At 38.6% G+C, this 21264-nt stretch overlaps 1 long non-coding RNA gene across 1 annotated transcript; it reads right to left on the reverse strand.

Annotated features, from left to right (window-relative positions):
- Window positions 1–2419: 2419 nt before the first annotated feature.
- Window positions 2420–11766, reverse strand: LOC129622566 (uncharacterized). The gene is made up of 3 exons (XR_008700066.1): window positions 11611–11766; window positions 8011–8051; window positions 2420–3191 (listed from the first exon to the last, which is right to left on the reverse strand). It is a non-coding gene; the product is annotated as an uncharacterized LOC129622566 (long non-coding RNA).
- Between the last annotated feature and the right edge of the window lie 9498 nt (window positions 11767–21264).

Below are 21264 nucleotides of genomic sequence, written 5' to 3' on the forward strand. Positions count from 1 at the left end.
CAAGAAATAGCAAAGCTTTCGTTCTTGCTTTTGTTGTGCTTCTTACAGCTGAACAAGATTACCAGCAGATGGTTTAAATCTCTTGTCATCACATACGGCTACTAAGTCAGTTTAGTGGTCTTAGTGGGAATATAGCATCCATGCTCTCTTATTTCACTCCTATTTATTTCAATCTTTACCCAAGAGTTCTCCAAATGAATGCACTCTGCATCTGTGACTTTTTATTTTGGCATATAGATTTCATTACATACTGCTACTTTAGCTCCCCTGCCAAATAGTTAACTTATTTGTAAAAAGAGGTATAAGATCTGTTTATACGAGGGGGGATTCATATGTGGGTAAAACTGGAGGCTGGCTGCCTTGACAGAGTCTCTTGAGGTGACACTGTTTGATGTGGTTTTTCTCATCCTCATCTCTGGCCTGCAGAGCCTTCAGCATCACTCTCAACCTTGAATCTGTGGAGCAGATTACCGCTAACAAAACTCATAAGATCATTCCATGTAAACTAGAATCTCCACACACGTATTTTATTGACATACATAATTATCCAGCAGAGTCAGCTGTGTTTGTGTCTCAGTACGTTCTCTTCAGAGAAGAGTGAATGGCTAAATAGTACAGTCAATCCTAAAGGAAATCAACCCTGAATATTCTTTGGAAGGACAGATGCTGAAGCTGAAACTCCAATACTTCAGCCACCTGATGCAAAGAGCTGACTCATGGAAAAGATCTTGATGCTGGCAAAGATTGAAGGCAGGAGAAGGGAGCAACAGAGGACGAGATGTTGGATGGCATCATGGACTCAGTGGACACGACATTGAGCAAACTCTGGGAGATGGTGAAATACAGGGAAGCCTGGTGTGCAGTAGTCCATGGGGTCACAAAGAGTCAGAACAACTGAGTGATTGAACAACAACAACAAAATAGTATTGGTATATTGCATGAGTATGAGATATAAGTAAAAAGACTGAGCTGGAGGAAATGTCTCTGAGCTGCAGTCATCAGGTCAGAATATTTTGATCAGTGCTTTAACTTATATAGCTTTAACACTTTTGGATAAACACTCCTAATACCAAGGGTCTACTCTTCCAATTTTTAAGTTATCTCTTCTCCGTGTTTTAACTCTGTGAAAATATAATCTCACTTTTTATTCCTGTCGTACAGTAACAGAATTGAAAACCACTTCTTTTTTTATGGTCTCCTGCTCTGGATGTTGAGTTCCCTACATCAGTCCCTGCTACAGCCTACTCTTCTCTTGCTGTGCTTCCTTCACAGATCTTCTCCCATCACAAATACCCAAAACATTCGTCTGTGATCTGTGTTCACCACTGCTTCCTGACTTTAGTCACCCAGAAGTATGTGTGTGCAGGCATCCACCAGTGGGTTTGAGGCCATCCTATTCAGTCCCCTTGTCCAACGACATACTTACACTGTTTCCAAGGCCCTAAGACAGCTCACCAGATATAAACAATTCTCCAACGTGATGAGCAGATATTTACATTTAAGGGATTTTTATTTCATTTCCTAATCTGATTTTTGGTTCTCCATGATGAACAACTGTTGCTTGTTGATCTCTGTATACCAACTCCCTGGACAATATATAGGATATATGCCTGAAAGGAACATTTTCTGAATTATTTAAATTCTCCAGGAAGGAAATGGTATTGAATTAAAGTGCATTTCTAGTTAGTGTGGTTTACTTGTTTTTAATTCTGGGAACATAGGTAGGAGTATGGTACTGTTATTGATGAAGGTAAATGTTACAAAAAAGCAGCAGGTGTGTGTTTGTGTGTGTGTGTGCGTGTGTGTTAGTGAAAGGGGAGGAAGACTTGGGTGAAGGGTGAAGAAGGACCTCATAGCCCACAGGAAAGAAATGCATGGTGGGAAATATTATATGATGCCACAGAAAAGCTTCTGCAAGGTGTGAATATAAGGATACAATGTATAGTATATTAGACTTTTTAAAATATTAAGTTTTAGTCACTAACTCTAAATCAGCATTATCCAAAATGTGTGTGTGTGTGTGTGTGCACATGCGCGTTCAATCACACAATCATGTCTGAGTCTTTGTGACCCCATGGACTGTAGCCTCCAAGGCCCCTCTGTCCATGAAATTCTCCAGGCAAGAATACTGGTGTGGATTGCCATTTCCTTCACCAGGGGATCTTCCCAACCCAGGAATCAAACCCAGGTCTCCTGTGTCTCCTGTATTAGCAGGAGGATTCTTTATATTGCTGAGCCATTGAGGATGCCATCAACAGATGATATTAAATAAAATGAAAGTTCACAAAATAACTAAATCTACCCTTATTTCCCTGACTATACCTTCTTAATAATCCTGAGCCCCTGCCAACTAGAATTGCCGATTGTTTTGAAATGAGCAAGCCTGAGCCATTAAGAACCAATGCTATAATCAATACCAAGTTTTATTTTCTGTCATTTCCAGAAAACCAGTTCTTGACTTAAAAAGTCTTCACTTTTTCTCTAAAGTCATCAGAAACATTATGTAGTGAATTCCCTAATCATGTGACACCAGTTTTTCTAGTCTACTTTTAAAACACCTTTTAATTTTTTAAATTGCATTTTTAAAAATTAACTTTTCATTTTGAAAGCAGATTTTTAAAAGAGTGCTAGTCCCTGAATTGCCACAGGCGTGGATGGAGGTACTGTCAAGGGACAGTCGGGATTGCTGTGACTCCAAGAGCCAGCATCTCAGCTGCAGAGCCTTGCTCAGGCTCCCCCAGCCCCACCCAGTACTCTGTGCAGTAGCAATTTTAAGCTGTGAGGATTTCCCTAAGAATAAATTCCTTAAGGGAGATGGCAAGATGCTGCATTCCACGTGCTGAAACTCACAGGTTTTAATGTAATTGACAGTTGGTAATTTTACCAGTTTTTCCCTTCTGCATCAGTGACTTATTGAAGTGACATTCATAATGAAAAATGCAAGAAGTTATTCTTCCTACTTTTTCTCACTTCAATTAACTAGAGGTGAGCACGTCAGCTGCACAGCCTCCCTGGTGCATTAATCACTGGGAAACCATGCGAATTCAGAAAGATTTGTGGCTTCACTCTTAGCTTGAGCAAAAATAATCCTCACGTAATTGATATATTTGATACATTTTGGATTCCAATTTCAATAATGATTCAGTACCATGGTTTAAGGATCCAATCCATTTGAACAGCCACCCTTCAACCTGGAATGAAAACAAAGAGTCATTCTGTGATACATAAGAAATTAATTTCCATTTCCTCTTCTTTTCCTTCTACTTTATCCTAATCCTGCTCATTGCCCATTCCTCCAGGATTAAACGCCCATACTCTTCATTCAACCACAGCTGACCGTGTCCACCCTTACCTACCCACTTCCTCTAAAAGTCTGCAGCATGAATATAAAGTAAGTTCACTCCAGGTGACACAACCATTTTTTTCACTACTTCTTACTTTGGTTGTCCAAAGTGGAGTTTCAAGTTTCTTTCTACATTTCTTTCCCACCAAGCCCACCAAGACCTTCACCCCCAGCACAGTGCCAACATCATATGGCTTCAGGTTAAATGGATTAAATGTGTGCTTAAGAGCCCAATCCAGGAAGGGTTCCTTTTAGTTGTGTGCTGTGCATGGCAGATGAGTAGACTTTGTAAGGAAATGCCGCTAGCTCTTATAGGCTTCAGCCATTTCAGTCAGTAGCTTTCAGTTATCAGCTTAGTCATTTTAAATCACATACTTGAAGACTTCTTTGGTGGTCCAGGGGTCAAGACTTTGCCCTCCAATAAAGGGACACAGATTTGATCTCTGGTCCGGGAACTAATAGCTTCCATGATAGCTCAGTTGGTAAAGAATCTGCCTGCAATGCAGGAGACCCCGGTTGGATTCCTGGTTCGGGAAGATCCACTGGAGAAGGGATAGGCTATCCACTCCAGTATTCTTGAGCTTCCATTGTGGCTCAGCTGGTAAAGAATCCTCCTGCAATGTGGGAGACCTGGATTCAATCCCTGGGTTGGGAAAATCCCCTGGAGAAGGGAAAAGCTACCCACTCTAGCATTCTGGCCTGGAGAATTCCATACACTGTATAGTCCATGGGGTCACAAAGAGTCAGACACAAATGAGCAACTTTCACTTCCACCAGGAGCTATCTCAGACATGCTTCATGGCCAAAACAAATAGAAAACCTAAAACAGGAGCAATACTGTAACAAATTCAATGAAAATTTTAAAATGGTCCACATCAACATCTTAAAAAATAAAAACAAATCATATGATTGCAACAACTAAGGGCATGTAAACGTTTGTTTTAATGTAAAGAACTGGTTTCTCAAATCCAAGATATAGATAAAAACCTACTTAGACGAGTTCTTTTTGTTTAATTGTAATCAGTATTTAGATGCAATTTTGTCTCAATTAATGATAACCAATGTACTAATTTTATTTTTTCTTAAGTATTTAGGTGGATATCATAATGGGCAAAATTTTATACAAAAGGTATCTTGTAACTTATTTACAAATCATATTTTGTAATGTAACTTTTTCTGCTATATGCATGCTCAGTCATTTCAATTCTACTTTTACAACCTATAAAAATTCAAATTTAAAGAAATATTAAGGATCAATTATTTCAACAAAAGATTTACCAGCTGATTCTACTTTTAAAACCTGTTTCATACTAGAACATCAACAATTAGTGCATAAATAACTATAGGACTATATTACTCGATGAAATGAGAAGACGTGTCCAGTAGCCACACACATCCCATGGACACATTGAGATGTGGAGAAAGCATAGAAAGATACAATTCTCAGCTGCTTCCGGCCAACAGATGATCTGAAATAATATATTCTAATACTTTCTAAGCTTTGTCCATAAAGAAATGACAGGGAAGAAAACCCTTAGAATACCAAAAAATTATTTCCGAGGTCCCAACATTTCTCACAGTCAAGTCATAACAATTAAACAACCTAAAACAAAGTCGCAAAGATTAAACAACCTAAACCAAAGCAAACTGAAGTAACCCAACTCCCTGCTGGGGAAGAAGAGCATAGGCCTGGCTGAGGCTTGCGGCCCTACCATTGGGCAGCCCGTGAAACTAACCACACGGGGCACCTCCAAGATGAATCCTAGACTAAGGCTCACCCTCAAACATGCCCTCCTTCCTCCCCTGCTCCTTCTGTCATCCCGGCCACTGTTTACTGTTGGGTAGAGGTTTCCATTCTCCTTCAGCTACCAAGACACTTAGTGGTCGCTGGGTTCATTACTGGTGTTGGAACCTGGTAGCATGCATAGCTTGTCTTATTAGAGATTCCCAAATTCTTGTGACTGGGTCTCATCTTGGGCCTAGCCTTGGATTTCTGTGTCAGAATTTGCTTCACATGCACTTTCTTCTGTCTTTGTCGATAATCGCCAGTAGTTTCAAGCCCTGTGATACCCATGAAAGAGGCAATCTGTCTGCAGCCCATCAAGCTCCAGCAGGCTCTTGGTACCCCAAGATTTTATGGTCTCATATCTCTGCACCACGTTCCTCAGAACACATTTCAAAAGTAAAAGTTCAAAAACTAAAATGTGTTTGTAAGTGGTTCCTTTCTCCCATCTTGACATCTAATTTGGTAATACTTCACTTAACTAAGAATCATGCCAGCACTGTGCTAATTATTCAGCCCTTCCCTGGCTTCTGCAAGCTTTAATTAGTAAAAGAAGTTTTCAGGACAAGTTATAATTTGCATGCCAACAAATTTTCCTATAAATTACACAGGAAAGGTAAAATTTGGTACCATCAACTCCCTTTACACAGCTTGATCTATTATACAGACAGATTAGCTGTGGCGTGTACCTGAATATGCTGTCATGAAACTTGGTGAACATTTTATTCCGTCTTTACCGCTACCTTAGACCTCTGATTACAATTTTATTTTGATTTTTTCTGTAAATCTCTACTTGTTATGGGCTTCCCAGGTAGCTCAGTGGTGAAGAATTTGCCTGCCAATGCAGGAGATGGAGAAGTTGTGAATTTGAACCCTGGGTTCGGGAAGATTCCCTGGAGAGGAAATGGCAACTCACTCCAGTATTCTTGCCCAAGAAATCCCATAGGTGGAGGAGCCTGATGGGCTACAGTCCATGGAGTTGGAAAGAGTTGGACACAACTGAGCACTACTTGTTGTAATAGCACCGCGATTCACAAGCCAAAGTAACTGCACCCGAAGTGTACAAATATTGTCCCTCTCACCTTAGGTATCTCCATAAAAATAAAATGATTTTGATATGACCTACCAGAGTGTGTCTTAGTAAATCACAAATGTAATATCAGATGAATTAATTTTGAAAGTCAGGCTTATTTCAGAAAAAGATTTGACTTGAATGAGGCCATTTTTGCTATGGCATCAGGGTCCAAGATTACACAATATAAGTTTATGAATGCATGTCCTACTATGTACTCTAACTTTCCAATTCTAAATAAAAATACATTTATATTCACTTATAAAATCATCTTATTTAGCCTTCAGATCCTTCTTGCCTTCCTAAGTGTGGAACTTCCAAGGGAGTTCATGCTCTCGATTTCAATTTTTGCTTTAAAAGTTAATTCCTAAAAAATGGTATCAGAAGATGATCTTAAAATTTTAATGATTCCCCAAAGTGGACTTATCAGATGGTATGGTCCTATTGTCTCAGGTATCTCCTCTCATCCAGAGACGTTGTACCTGGACAAACAACTGCTGCATGAAGAAATGATGTTGCAAAAAATCTTCTCCCAGGGCTCTGGATGCTGACAAAGGCAAACATTGGGCAAAGAAGTGATAATCCATGACAAAAAGCTGGATTTTGTGTGAGATGGGCAGAAGTCTGTTCTTGGGTCAGTGGGATGGTTCTACCAGTTGGGACAAGTTGGGATGGCGGGAGCTTTAGTGCCAGAAGGGCCTGACGTGATTTGAATGTGGTGTGTAAGACATAATGCTCACAGCATCTTCCATGATAACAGCAATACTGATGGCCAACCAACAGAGAAAAGGAGTGGCTCCCAGGACTGTGGGTTGGTTCAGGCAAACAACAGATTGACAGATTGGCTGGAAACTCACTAGGGAGATCTAAGAAATGAGACAGCTGTAGGGTAACAGAGTAATGACTGGCTGATTGAAATGCTACTCACACATGGTGACCGAAGGAAGCCAAGGTCACTATGGACAGTGACTGCAGCCATGACATTAAAAGATGCTTGCTCCTTGGAAGAAAAGCTATGACAAATATAGACAATGTATTCAAAAGCAGAGACACCACTTTGCCAACAAAGTCCATATAGTCAAAGCTATGGTTTGTCCAGTAGCCACATATGGATGTGAGAGTGGGACAATAAGAGAGTCTGAGCACTGAAGAATTGATGCTTTTGAACTGTGGTGTTGGAGAAAACTCTCCAAAGTCCCTTGAACTGCCAAGAAGATCCAACCAGTCCATCCTAAAGGAAATCATCCCTGACTATTCACTGGAAGGGCTGATGCTGAAACTGAAGTTCCAATACTTTGGCCACCTGATGAGAAGAGTTGACCACTGGAAAAGATCCTGATGCTGGGAAAGATTGAAAGCGGGAAGAGAAGGGGGAGACAGAGAATGAGATGGTTGGATGGCATCAGCGACTCAACAGACATGAGTTTGAGTAAACTCTAGGAGATAGTGAGGAACAGGGAAGCCTGATGTGGTGCAGCCCATGGGGTCGCAAAGAGTGGGACATGACTCAGCTGAAAATTGAACAACAACAAAATTCATATTCATCTCATCATCTTTAGGTGTTCAGTTGTGTCCAACATTTTGCAACCCCAAGGGCTATAATCCAACAAGCTCTTCTGCCCATCGGATTTTCCAGGCAAGAATACTGGAGTGGGTTGCCATTTCCTACTCCAGCAAATCTACCCAACCCAGGGACTGAACCCACATCTCCTGTGTTCTCCTGCATTGGCAGGCGGATTCTTTACCACTGAACCAACTGGGATGGTATAATATATAATTTTAAACTGAGTAGAAACAGCAGCAGCCACACACCGTAGGAGAATGGATTCCATCAATTTACTCCAGGCAAGGTACTACACAAACAAACAAAAAAATACGTTAAACAATTCAACAACAAAAATTCCCAGGGATAAAACATCAGAATCCACTGTTGGCTAAATGTTTATCAAAAATATTCAGTTTCCAATAAAAATTGAGACTTGCAAAAAAACAGTAAAGTTTGACCTACATCCAGGGTGAACATTTATTGTATCTTTTTATTATACTTTTATTATAAATCACCTCCTCATCAGGAGACAAATGGTAAAGGTACAGTGAATTTCAGATCATAGGCTTATCCTATAAACATGTACTGAGAGCTGCTCACTCAGTTCCAGACACTGCTGGGGCCAGAAGTACACACTGTTTACTGTAGAGCCCTATCTCCTACAATTTTGCATTTGTTGTCAAGAAAACAGATAAGTATAATACTCTGTGATTGGAGCCATGATAGAGCTAAGTGTAGCATACTGTAGGGACATGCAGTGCAGACTGGGTTCTGTTTGGCCTGTACTGGGATTTAGTCATTCATTTAAGACACATCTATTCAGCACCTACCTTGTGGCTGATGCTACTAGGTCCTACGAATACAAATATGAAGGAACTTGGAACCTCACTTAGAACAGTTCATAATCTAACTGGGAAAGCAGAAAAGTGGACAACCCCACATATGTCAATGGTTTATGTTCAAATTATTCTCATCCTACATTTCCAGGAAAATACAAAAATCCTTGGATAAGCTTTCCTGGCAACTCTGATAAAAGACCTTTTCCAAGCTGAATGAACCAAACCTGTGCATTTTTGTTTATAAACATGACCACACCGGCTTGCTGTGTGGCCACAGCAACATGCCCGTAGAGACAGTGCTAGACTTTTTATTAATGTCAAACACAGATAGTTGTGTTAATATTATTATTTTTATATAGAATGTCATCACAAGTTAAATACTCTAATGATGATTAATATTCAACACAATTTGAACCAGATGACTGCATAGACTTCAATTTTAGTTTAAATGTACTAAGCAAGTCATTGACTCTTTTATCAATTCAGAATCAAATACAATAAGCATTTTTTCCTAATAACCTTATCCAGATAACAAAACAGTTTGAAGTACCACAATCACTGTTCATCTGACCAGGCTGAATCTATTATAAGTTTGTAAAATATCCTAAGCCCAAAGTTGGTACAAGAATTGCTTTATCTCTTGACAAATAAGAGTCTAATTAAATGTTCATGGTTCTGCCCAGAAGAGATGGTTGTTTCATCTCAATGCTAATTAGTAATCAGAGCTTTAGAAAACTACAAAATCTTTATAATCTCAGAATCATCAGCATTGTTCTTCATGTCTCACACTTTTAAAGAATTGTTAGGGGCAGGTACATACCTGGTATAATTTTTAAAAAACAGTGGTAATAATCAGTCTTCTGAGATTAGATAGAATCGAATTCAATTCCCCACTCTGAAACAATAGCTATTTTTTTAATTAACACTTTACTGATTTTATACATTAGCTGTAATACTTCTTAGGTTTTTTCCTTAAACTTTCTGTTCAGTCTGGACCTATGATTTAAGTAATTAACAATTATAGATATTTATAGAACTTGTATATGAAATGTTTTAGAAAAGTGTAAATTTAATAAAAACAACTCCTCCCTCAGCCTGAATATATTTTCAATAATTTCATCGTCATGATATTTACATGATTTTTTTTGTTTATATTACCATAAGAAGTAAACATTAATAAAAATAGGTAGTTCTTTTAAAATTTTTGGCTTTTTTTTTTTTTTTTTGCAGTTCTAGAAGCTGGAGTCCTTGGGATTGCTTGATTGGACTCATCTAAAAGTTTTGCCCAGGGCTACTTTGCCTCACTTATTTCTACAATTACAATAATATACTGATGCCTATTTTTCATTCCAGACTTCAAATTATATTTCTGTTTAGAAATGAAACATATTTTAAAATGTGTTAATAAGAAAGCTGACTTTTGAACAAGTAGGTAAACATCAACTTATAGAGAATAAGAAATTCACTATAGAGAGTGAAGAGGGCTCTATAAGCTCACTCTTTCTAAAACAGAAAGTATTCCTAGCCACGCACTCATTTAGATGTATATCTGGGTTGGTGTGTGTCCATTCATGATCCATGGACATTATTAACACAGAGACTGCACACTATTTTCTTTCTCCCATTTCCCTTTTATTGATGTTTCCTGTTGAGTAATATTTCCAATATTGAGTTGAAATTTTCTGAGCCCTTGAAATTCAACTCCTGTGTCCATGCATGTTCCCTCAAAAAGCCTAACAAAAATGTATATGTCATTATATCACCATATGTTGAAGCCCTGTAACAGAATTATATAAGAAGTTGGCAAGTTTCCCCCAACTTGAGATATTTAAACAGAGACAAGAGACTTCATTCCATCAAGGATGTGAAAGACTTGTATACTAAAAACTGAAAAACATTAGTGAAAGAAATTGAAAAAGATCTTAAATAACTGGAAAGGAGATAGTCACTAATATAGGCGGAAAACAAAATTATAATCCTAAAGACTGAAATAAAGAGAAAAATATATTTTCCATTTTAAGAGTAAAAATATTCAGCAGAAAATAGCACATTTAGAAATGGTACAGATGAACCTGTTTGCAAAGCAAAAAATAGAGACACAGACGTAGAGAACAAATGTATGGGCACCGAAGGAAGAAGTGGGGTTGGGACGAAGTGGGAGATTGGAATTGGCATATATACAGTACTGATACTATGTATAAAATATACAACTACCGAGAACCTACTGTATAGCACTGGGATCCCTTCTCAGTGCTCTGTGGTGACCTAAATGGGAATGAGATCCAAAAAAGGGGGATATATATATCAATTCAGTCGCTCAGTTGGATATATGTACACGTAGAACTGACTGACTTTGCTGCACAACAGAAACTCACACAACAGTGTAAAGCAACTGTACTCCAACAAAAATTGTAAAAAAAGAAAAGACAATAGCACATTTTGCCTAGAATAGGAAAAATATAAATGTTTCAAATGTTACAAAGCATCACTACAAATCCCTGGGGGTGACTTTTAGAGATCCTGACTTGTAGGGTGAGGATCAAGCCTGGAGATCCACTTAGGTGGTTCTTATTTACCAAATATGTTGCAAACCACTGACCTAATTAGAAAAAGAACCTGAGAAAAAGAACCTTTGGAACTCTTCTTACAGCTGGCTGTCCTCAGATCACTGCCTCTCAGATCTGTAGATATGGTTGTTCAGAAATGGTGCTGTTCCGCATTTAGATACTGTCAGAGTGCTCATGAGCATGAACACATACTTGAGGGTATTTGAAAATTATAATCTGCGGGCTTACAGGGAGGTGGAAAGGCAAATAGCTTGCAGAATCACATGTGAAATCAGCTGTGGAAAATAGCTTTGTCCATCTGTGGATAATAGCATCAAATGGACTCAGAGAGGCTCAAAGGAAATTGAGATGGAATACAAATTCAGTTTAAAGTGTAGCTGGAAGCACCAGTTTCTTTACTCTTCCAAAGTTAAAATATTGAAAAAATCTTTTAGGCAGTCTGATTTAATATGGAGTTCACCTGATTAGTATCTGGAAGCCCCAGGTTAGAATCTCAATGATGGCGTTGTCTCTTATCATCTCCTTTGTGGTCCAGAGATCCTCTTTATTGACTGTGTATCTGTGGGGTCACGTGCCAGGTCTTCTCCTCAAGTTGTCCAACACCTCTAGATGGGTTCAGCATGCTCACGAGTCTTTCCTCCTCCGAGTCCTGGGGTAGGAGACAAGGTCGAAGGTACTGAGGGGTCATTCCCCTGCAAAGGCCTGACTAACTGTACAAAACAAGCAATTCTGGGAGTGGAGGTCACTACAGAGACTGATGTTAACCTGAAAGTGATCTTAGGGATTACACAACAGACACAAGTGAACCTTAGAGCCATTGGAGCTTTCTTCTGCAACTGTTTTGTTCTGTTGCATCGTGAAGATCTATTTCATAGTTTATATATTGTCGACAATGAATATCGTGGCTGGTTAAGTTAAAGAAATGTACATACATATATACCATTTTTGAAACTGATCATACTATTGTTCAGTCAGTAAGTCATGTCCAACTCTGCAACCTCATGGACTGCAGCATGCCAGACTTCCTTGTCCTTCACTATCCCCTAGAGTTTCCTCAAACTCATGTCTATTAAGCTGATGATGCCATCGACTATTAAGAGCACATCAGATGAGCTGAAATCTCTGTGGAATCTACAAACTGAGAAAAGTCAAGAAAAACACTGGAACAAAGATTCTCTAAGGATCTTTTGGACCTAATATTTAAGAAATTGTTATTCTAGATTTGGCAATCTGAGAAATTAATAAAGGGCTGCTTCCTGTATTATTGACAGATAGTTTTCTTCATATTTAGTTTCCTGTAGGGAATCTTTGAAATAGTTTTATAAGGGAGCTCTAAGTAAATTACTTTGAAAAAAAAATGACACAAATAAATTTTAAAAAAAATTGTTGATTAACTTCCTGTTTCAGCTCCAAAATAGAGAACTGGAAATTGTGTCACCCTACACAACAAGAAAAAAGCTGAAAAAAGTGAAAATTGATAACTTCTCTTAAATTCATCAGAGAACTGATGTTGCAAAAAAACCACTCTTCCAAAATATGGGGAGAGACAAGTGACTGCAGGTCGAAACAGTCCCAGTGATTATAAACCAATGGCAGGCTTTTTCAGACAACATACAAGCCAGTGGGATTCCCAGGTGACTCAGTGGTAAAGAATCCACCTATCAATGCAGGAGAAGCAGGAGACACAGGTTCAATCTCTGGATCAGGAAGATGCCTTGGAGGAGGAAGTGGCAATCCACTCCAGTATACTTGCCCAGGAAATCCCATCAGGAGCCTGGCAGACTACAGTCCATTGGTTGCAAATAGCGGAACATGACTTAGTGACTGAGCACACACACACACACACATTCAAGCCAGTAAGAAAATTCAGCTAAATGTTTTATCATTTCTTAAAGGCAGAGTGTGGGCTACCATGAAAGTGTAAAGCCCCTGAGGACCAGTCATCAGGGTGTTTTTTCCCATTTCAGTCTCTTCCTGTAAACCTTCCTAATAGGCACTCATGCAGAAAGTAGGAACCATTTAAGAAAATTTCTATGCTGCTGATTATTGAATAGGAACAGCAGACAAGGCCAAAATTCCTCCCAAACCCATCTGCCCTAAGTAACAAAACCTTAATCTTTAGTAAGAGAGGAATAAACACTGCCAACTTAGAAAACTACAGAAATTCACTGCATCTAGAAGAAAGAAACAAGAGGGAAACCTACACCTCTGGATGAAAGGTGAATGCATATCTGTCCCAGCAGGGGATATGTGGGGACTCTCTGGTCTTTCCTCTCCACTTTGCTGTGATCCTAAAACTTCTCCAAAATAATAAAATCCTAATAAAAGTTTTTGTTCACACAGAAACTTATACACAGTCTACTGCTGCTTTACTCATAATTATCAAAAAAATTGGAAGAAATCAAGATGATATGAATGAGTTAATGAATGAAGTGGAATTTTCAGAGGTAAAAAAGAATGAGCTATTAATTCATGCACTAATGTGAATGAATCTCAAATGAAGTTTGCTGAGTGCAACACTATAGATATTTATGTGCTGTCCTGGGAAAGGCAAAGCTATTTGAACAGAAGATGGATGGCAAGTGCTTTGGTTTGCAGGGGAGAAGAGAGCAGAGGGCAGCAAGCAGAAAACACAAAGGAAATTCTAGATAATGGAATGTCCTGTGTGGGACTTGGGTGACGGGTTCATGAGTTCATACGTTTGTCAAAGCACCTGGCAAAACTGAATTTTACTTTTCGCAAAGAAAAGAAACTGAACAGATTTTGGGGGATATTCAGAATAGAGGTCAGCCTGTTACAAATAAATCTGCTATTACTGCAAATGTCTGACACAACTGCACTAAGGAGGGTGGGGATAAAGGAGTTGGGTGAAATCACTTTGGGAGGGATTTCCCTGGTGGTCCTGTGGTTAAGACTTCACCTTCCAGTACAGGGGCTGCAGGTTCAATTCCTGGTAAGGGAGTTAAGATCACATATGCCCAGCAGCGAAAGAAACCAGAACATAAGCAACAGCAGCAATATTGTAACAAATTCAACAAGAACTTTTAAAATGGCCCATAAAAAAAAAACTTAAAAAAATAACTTTGGGACATTTTCTTCATGCTATAAGGATGGAGACAAAAAGGAAACTCTTGGCGGTAAAACAACCCTTTACAGAAGTACATATTAGCAACTTAGAAACTTACACATATCCTAAGCAAGTAAGTATATACTTTGTAGATGATGAGAGCCAGGTTACTCACTGACAGAGAGAGAACTAGAGAGGAAGGTTAACATGAATCCTACACGCTAGGTTAGAACAGCTGGGACAGCAAAATAAGTCACCATATCATTTAAGATTATAAACCAGAGAATAAAATCAATATCCAAACAGCTTGAATATTAAGGCAGCCTGAATAAATAATCAAATGAATGAAAGAGTAGGGACAGTTATTTTTAGAAAAAAAAGTCCAATTAATTAATGTAGAAAGAGTGAGGAAAATAGAAAAATAATCATTAGAACACCACAGCGATCAGTACTGCAGGCAAGAGTCCTTGATGAATGCTATAATTAGTGGACAAAACTTTAAAGAGATGCAGAAAATTTTTGTAACTTCAAAGTCTCTCCCACAAAATATATATTCATTGCTTCTGTCGTTTTAATATGTGTCTACAAATGTTCTGATAATTCCTTCTCTGGGAGAGGGAGCCTAATTCCCTTCCCTTGGGTATGAGCTGCACTTAGTTTTTGGTTTCTAGCACATACAGTACGAAATGTGAAAACAGTGAATTTACAGTGGAGAAATCTGACAGAAACCACTTAACGAAGTGACAAAAGTGAAGAGTGAAAGTGCTAGTCACCCAGTCATGTACCTCCAGGCTCCTCTGTCCATGAGTTCTCCAGGCAAGAATACTGCAGTGGGTTGCCATTCCCTTTTCTAAAGGATCTTCCCAACCCAGGGATCAAACCCCAGTCTCTTGCACTACAGACAGATTCTTTACCATATGACCACCAGGGAAGCACAACCAAGTGATAAAGGCCACCAGAAATAAGGTATTATAACATCAGATACTACTGCTTTAGTGCAATAATGAAAGCACATCACCTCAATGATCTGTGCAATCTGTGATGACTTCAAACATTAGTTCAGCAAATTGTGAGAAAATATCAGGAACACCCACGTTGAGGTGCTTTCAGCAAAACACCTAGTATTCTTCAAAATTGTCAAGGTCATTGAAGACACGGGCAGGATGAGTGCACACAACATTAGATAATGAGTTGACTCTTAGAACTGAAAAGGGATACTAGTGAAAACAGCTGGAGAAATCTGAATAAAATCTACACTATTCCCACCAATAATGGAAAATGGAATGGAGATTCTTTAAAAAACCAAAAATAGAGGTACCATGTGATCCTGCTAGCCCACTCTTTGATCACATATCCAGAGAGAACCATCATTCAAAAAAATACATGTACATAACGCCGTTTTACAAATGAACTTATCACATAAAATTTCATATTCTTGTATAATCAAATTAGAGATTGTAACAGTATAAGAGAATGTCCCATCACTTCATGGGAAATAGATGGGGAAACAGTGTCAGACTTTATTTTTCAGGGCTCCAAAATCACTGCAGATGGTGATTATAGCCATGAAATTAACAGACGCTTACTCCTTAGAAGGAAAGTTATGACCAAACTAGATAACACATTAAAAAGCAGAGACATTACTTTGCCAACAAAGGTCCGTCTAGTCAAGGCTATGGTTTTTCCAGTGGTCATGTATGGATGTGAGAGTTGGACTATAAAGAAAGCTGAGCACTAAAGAATTGATGCTTTAGAACTGTGGTGTTGGAGAAGACTCTTGAGAGTCCCTTGGGCTACTAGGAGATCCAACCATTCCATCCTAAAGGAGATGAGTCCTGGGTGTTCATTGGAAGGACTGATGCTGAAGCTGAAACTCCAGTACTTTGGCTACCTCATGCGAAGAGTTGACTTATTGGAAAAGACCCTGATGCTGGGAGGGATTGGGGGCAGGCGGAGAAGGGGACAACAGAGGATGAGATGGCTGGATGGCATCACCGACTCAAAGGACATGAGTTTGGGTAAACTCCGGCAGTTGGTGATGGACAGGGAGGCCTGGCGAGCTGTGATTCATGGGGTCGCAAAGAGTTGGACACGACTGAGGGACTGAATTGAACTGAACTGCAGGTCATAGTATTATTTGTATGAACTTGCTCTGAAACCAGCTCTACCTGAGGGACACTGCTTCCATTTCCACTCTAAGTTAGCAGTGATTGTACTCTGTACCAACCTCCCCTCCTGTGCTCACATGCACTCAAGTTTGTCATATTAATATTTCTTAAAAAGGAATGTGCTCCAAAATAGGAGGCAAACTAGGCTAATATCATGTTAGTTTTGATTTTAAATCTATCTGTATCTCTATATAATACATAAAATAAAATTTAAAACTATACACACACACAAACTACATGGGCATTCAGGCTCCAGTGGACATTGCCGAATTAGACTGAATTCTTTTCAAAGCCCAGATCCAGTTGCTCTGGAGTCTTTTTGGAGTAGATGTTCTTTTAAATAGTCACGGCTGTCTTGAATGAAAATAAACTGAAGATCAACCATATTCTACCAGCAGAAACTATTTGATGGTGTTCTAAGACAATTTCTTGCTGGACAGCTTAGTATCCTTCAAGTCAATCTGCTACTTTCCAAGGTATCTTGCTCACACTTCAATTCTTCAACAGTAGATTGCTGAGCATGCCTCCGAGTTTTATCTTTGAAATATATCAAGCTGATAATGCCTGAGAAAATAAACACATGACCAGAGTATAGGGCTTCAAAGAAGTGTCAGAAAGCATGAATTCCAAATCCAACATGAACAGCTAAATAATTCCCTCAGATCCTATGTGCTTTCAACATTTGTGAGAGGTAACTCTGAATGCCTGATTATCTAACATGGTACATATTTTCACCTGTAAATACATAATGTGTATCAAATTGGAAAATGCTATTAATATTATCTATGCTTTGGAGATGTAAGAAATTAAACTGAGTGAGAAGAAAAGCAAGTGAAAAGAAAAATATTTCCAGTGGCAGTGAAAACTTTTCTCTCCACCGTATGGCATCTCTGCATGATTTCCCTGCAGTTTTTTTAAACACACACCTTGAACTGCTTCAAACTATTGAGGTCAATAAGTCCCCTCTTTTTTAATAGATTTTTATTTCTAAGGTAATTTAGAAAAATAACTCATACTCTTCATTGCTGCTGCTGCTAAGTCACTTCAGTTGTGTCCGACTCTGTGTGACCCCATAGATGGCAGCCCACCAGGCTCCGCCGTCCCTGGGATTCTCCAGGCAAGAACACTGGAGTGGGTTGCCATTTCCTTCTCCAATGCATGAAAGTGAAAAGTGAAAGTGAAGCTGCTCAGTCGTTGTCCAACTCTTAGCGACCCCATGGACTGCAGCCCACCAGGCTCCTCGGTCCATGGGATTTTCCAGGCAAGAGTACTGGAGTGGAGTGCCATTGCCTTCTCCGATATTCTTCATTCTTCATTACCCCTGTATATTCACACATTTAGTCCAAAATGTAAATTTATAAAGATTCAGGTATCCGTTAAAGGCAAAATGTGATAATAAAACAAGGATAGGATGTGTTTACAAATACTTTTATCCCAAAATAAGGATATTTGAATTTTACCATTTTGAAAAGATAAGGTATAGTTTGATGCATTTAGTAAGTGACCTTCAACATCGATTTGACATTTAGTGCAAGATACTGAACATATGACAGAAATGAAACCATGTATGATACTGTACAGAATATCATGAATAGGATAATATGAGAATGATTTAAGTCTCAGTTGGTTTTCAAAGGAATAAAACAGAAGAAAAAAGAAACCTGAGAAAAATGTGATTGATGTCAGTTAGCTTGAATTTCCATCCATGTGCAGTGTAACACTGTCCTCCTTGTAACCTCACTCTCCCAAGTGAACTTTTTTTTTTTAATGCCGCACTGCCTTGCTCCATAATGAGAGTTGCCAAATTCTTCCCATCTCCCAAATGCCACCAACACAAGGCTAGGGCATCCAATGCAAAGTATATTGAATATTCAGGAAAATAGAAGAGGTTTACAAATAAGCAAAGAGCAGCACATACGTGAGTTGCAATACTGTACTTTTGGGGATCATGCAAGAACAAAAGCATTTTGGTGGAGACTTGCTTTTGTTCTGAAATGAATTTAAAACTGAATATTATAAATCTCTATCCTTTATTCTATTAGCTACTTATCTGTCATGGATTTCTCTTGAGCATCTTTCTCCACGAACTCAGTCTACCATCATATCTCTGTTTTTATTTGGTCACTTTCACCCCCCCTTCTCTTTTACGACTGTTGACCCCAACTCCCAAATCTTGACAAATGTCCCTGTTTGTCTTTGCTTTCTGATCTTTATTCCACAAGTTAAGGCAACCTATCAAAGTATTTCCTTCAAACAATAACAATTCTCTCTCTATGAAGATCTGTATGGCCGATTTTAAAATAGCATGATTTCCTATGTACCTTAATGACACTAACTGAATACCTACTAGATGTGAACTTTTTGCTTCCATTGAATTTTTACAAATTCCTTGAAGTAGTTACTACACTGGGAGATGCACATGGAAACTGAAGCCATCTCAGTCAAATAACATAGACCAAAATGGGGAAATGACAGTTTTGTAAGTCTGAAGTTACAGCTGGGAAGTGCAGAGTCAAGATTTCACCCAAATCTACTTGTCAACAGTACAAGTCTACGTTTCAATTTGTTAATATGGTGTATCGCATTGATTGATTTGCATATTTTGAATAATCCTTACATCCCTGGAATAAACCCAATTTGTTCATGGTGTATGAGCTTTTTAATGTGTTGTTGAATTCTGTTTGCTAGAATTTTGTTGAGGATTTTTGCATCTAGGTTCATCAGTGACAGTGGCTTGTGGTTTTCTTTTTTGTGTGTTGTCTTTGTCTAGTTTTGGTAACAGGGTGATGGTGGCCTCATAGAATGAGTTTGGAAGTGTTCCTTCCTCTGCAGTTTTTTGAAAGAGTTTTGGAGGGATAGCTATTAGCTCTTCTGTAAATGTTTGATAGAATTCACCAATGAAGCCATCTTGTCCTGAGTTTTTGTTTTTTGGGACATTTTTGATCACAGTTTCAATTTCAGTGCTTGTAATTGGGTTGTTCATAATTTCTATTTCTTCCTGATTCAGTCTTGAAAGATTGAACTTTTCTAAGAATCTGTCTATTTCTTTCACATTATCCATTTTATTGCCATATCATTGCTCATAGTAGTCTCTTATAATCCTCTGTGTTTCTGCACTGTCTGTTGTAACCACTCCTTTATCATTTCTAATTTTGTTGATTTGATCTTTCTTTCTTTTTTTCTCGATGAGTCTGGCTAAAGGTTTGTCAATTTGGTTTATCTTCTCAAAGAACCAACTTTTAATTTTATTAATCTTTACTATTGTTTCTTTCATTTCATTTTCATTTATTTCTGCTCTGATCTTTATGATTTTTTTCTGCTAATTTTTGGGGTCTTTGTTCTTCTTTTTCCAGTTGTTTTAGGTGTAAAGTTAGGTTGTCTATTTGATGTTTTTCTTGTTTATTGAGGTAGGATTTTATTACTAAGAAATTCCCACTTAGAATTGCTTTTGCTGCATCCCATAGGTTTTGGGTTGTCGTGTTTTCATTGTCAATTGTTTCTAGGAACTTTTTCATTTCCCTTTTGATTTCTTCAGTAATCTGTTCATTATTTAGAAAAGTATTGTTTAATCTCCATGTATGTGTTTTTTACAGTTTTTCTTTCTTGTAATTAATATCTAGTCTCATAGCACTGTGGTCAGAAAAGATGCTTGATATAATTTCAATTTTCTTAAATTTACTAAAGCTTGATTTGTGACCCAAGATGTAGTCTATTCTGGAGAATGTTCCATGTGCACTTGAGAAAAAGATGTATCAATGTGATACACCATATTAACAAATTGAAATATAAAACCATATGCTAATCTCAATCAGTTAAGTTCAGTTGCTCAGTCATGTCTGATTCTTTGCGACCCCATGAACCACAGCATGCCAAACCTCTTTGTCCATCACCAACTCCCAGAGTCCACCCAGACCCATGTCCGTCGAGTTGGTGATGCCATCCAGCCATCTCATCCTCTGTCATCCCCTTCTCCTCCCACCCTCAATCTTTCCCAGCATCAGGGTCTTTTCCAATGAGTCAACTCTTCGCATGAGGTGGCCAAAGTATTGGAGATTCATCTTCAACATCAGTCCCTCCAATGAACACCCAGGACTAATCTCCTTTAGGATGGACTGGTTGGATCTCCTTGCAGTCCAAGGGACTCGCAAGAGTCTTCTCCAACACCACAGTTCAAAAGCATCAATTCTTCAGCACTCAGCTTTCTTTACAGTCCAACTCTCACATTCATACATGACCACTGGAAAAACCATAGCCTTGACTAGATGGACCTTTGTTGGCAAAGTAATGTGTCTGCTTTTTAATATGTTGTCTGGGTTGGTCACAACTTCCCTTCCAAGGAGTAAGCGTCTTTTAATTTCATGACTGCAATCACCATCTGCAGTGATTTTGGAGCCCCAAAAAATAAACTCAGCCACTGTTTCCACTGTTTCCCCATCTATTTGCCATGAAATGATGGGATCAGATGCCATGATCTTAGCTTTCTGAATGTTGAGCTTTAAGTCAACTTTTTCACTCTCCTCTTTCACTTTCATCAAGAGGCTTTTTAGTTCTCCTTCACTTTCTGCCATAAGGGTGGTGTCATCTGCATATGTGAGATTATTGATATTTCTCCCAGCAATCCCAGCTAATCTCAATAGATGTAGAAAAAGCTTTTGACAAAATTCAGCACCCATTTATGATCAAAATTATTCAAAAAATGAGCATAGAAGAAACCTACCTCAACATAGTAAAGGCCATATATGATAAGTGCTGGAGAGGGTGTGGAGAAAAGGGAACCCTCTTACACTGTTGGTGGGAATGCAAACTAGTACAGCCACTATGGAGAACAGTGTGGAGATTCCTTAAAAAACTGGAAATAGAACTGCTTTATGACCCAGCA

Source organism: Bubalus kerabau, chromosome 11, assembly GCF_029407905.1.
Source record: "Bubalus kerabau isolate K-KA32 ecotype Philippines breed swamp buffalo chromosome 11, PCC_UOA_SB_1v2, whole genome shotgun sequence".
NCBI lineage: Eukaryota > Metazoa > Chordata > Mammalia > Artiodactyla > Bovidae > Bubalus > Bubalus kerabau.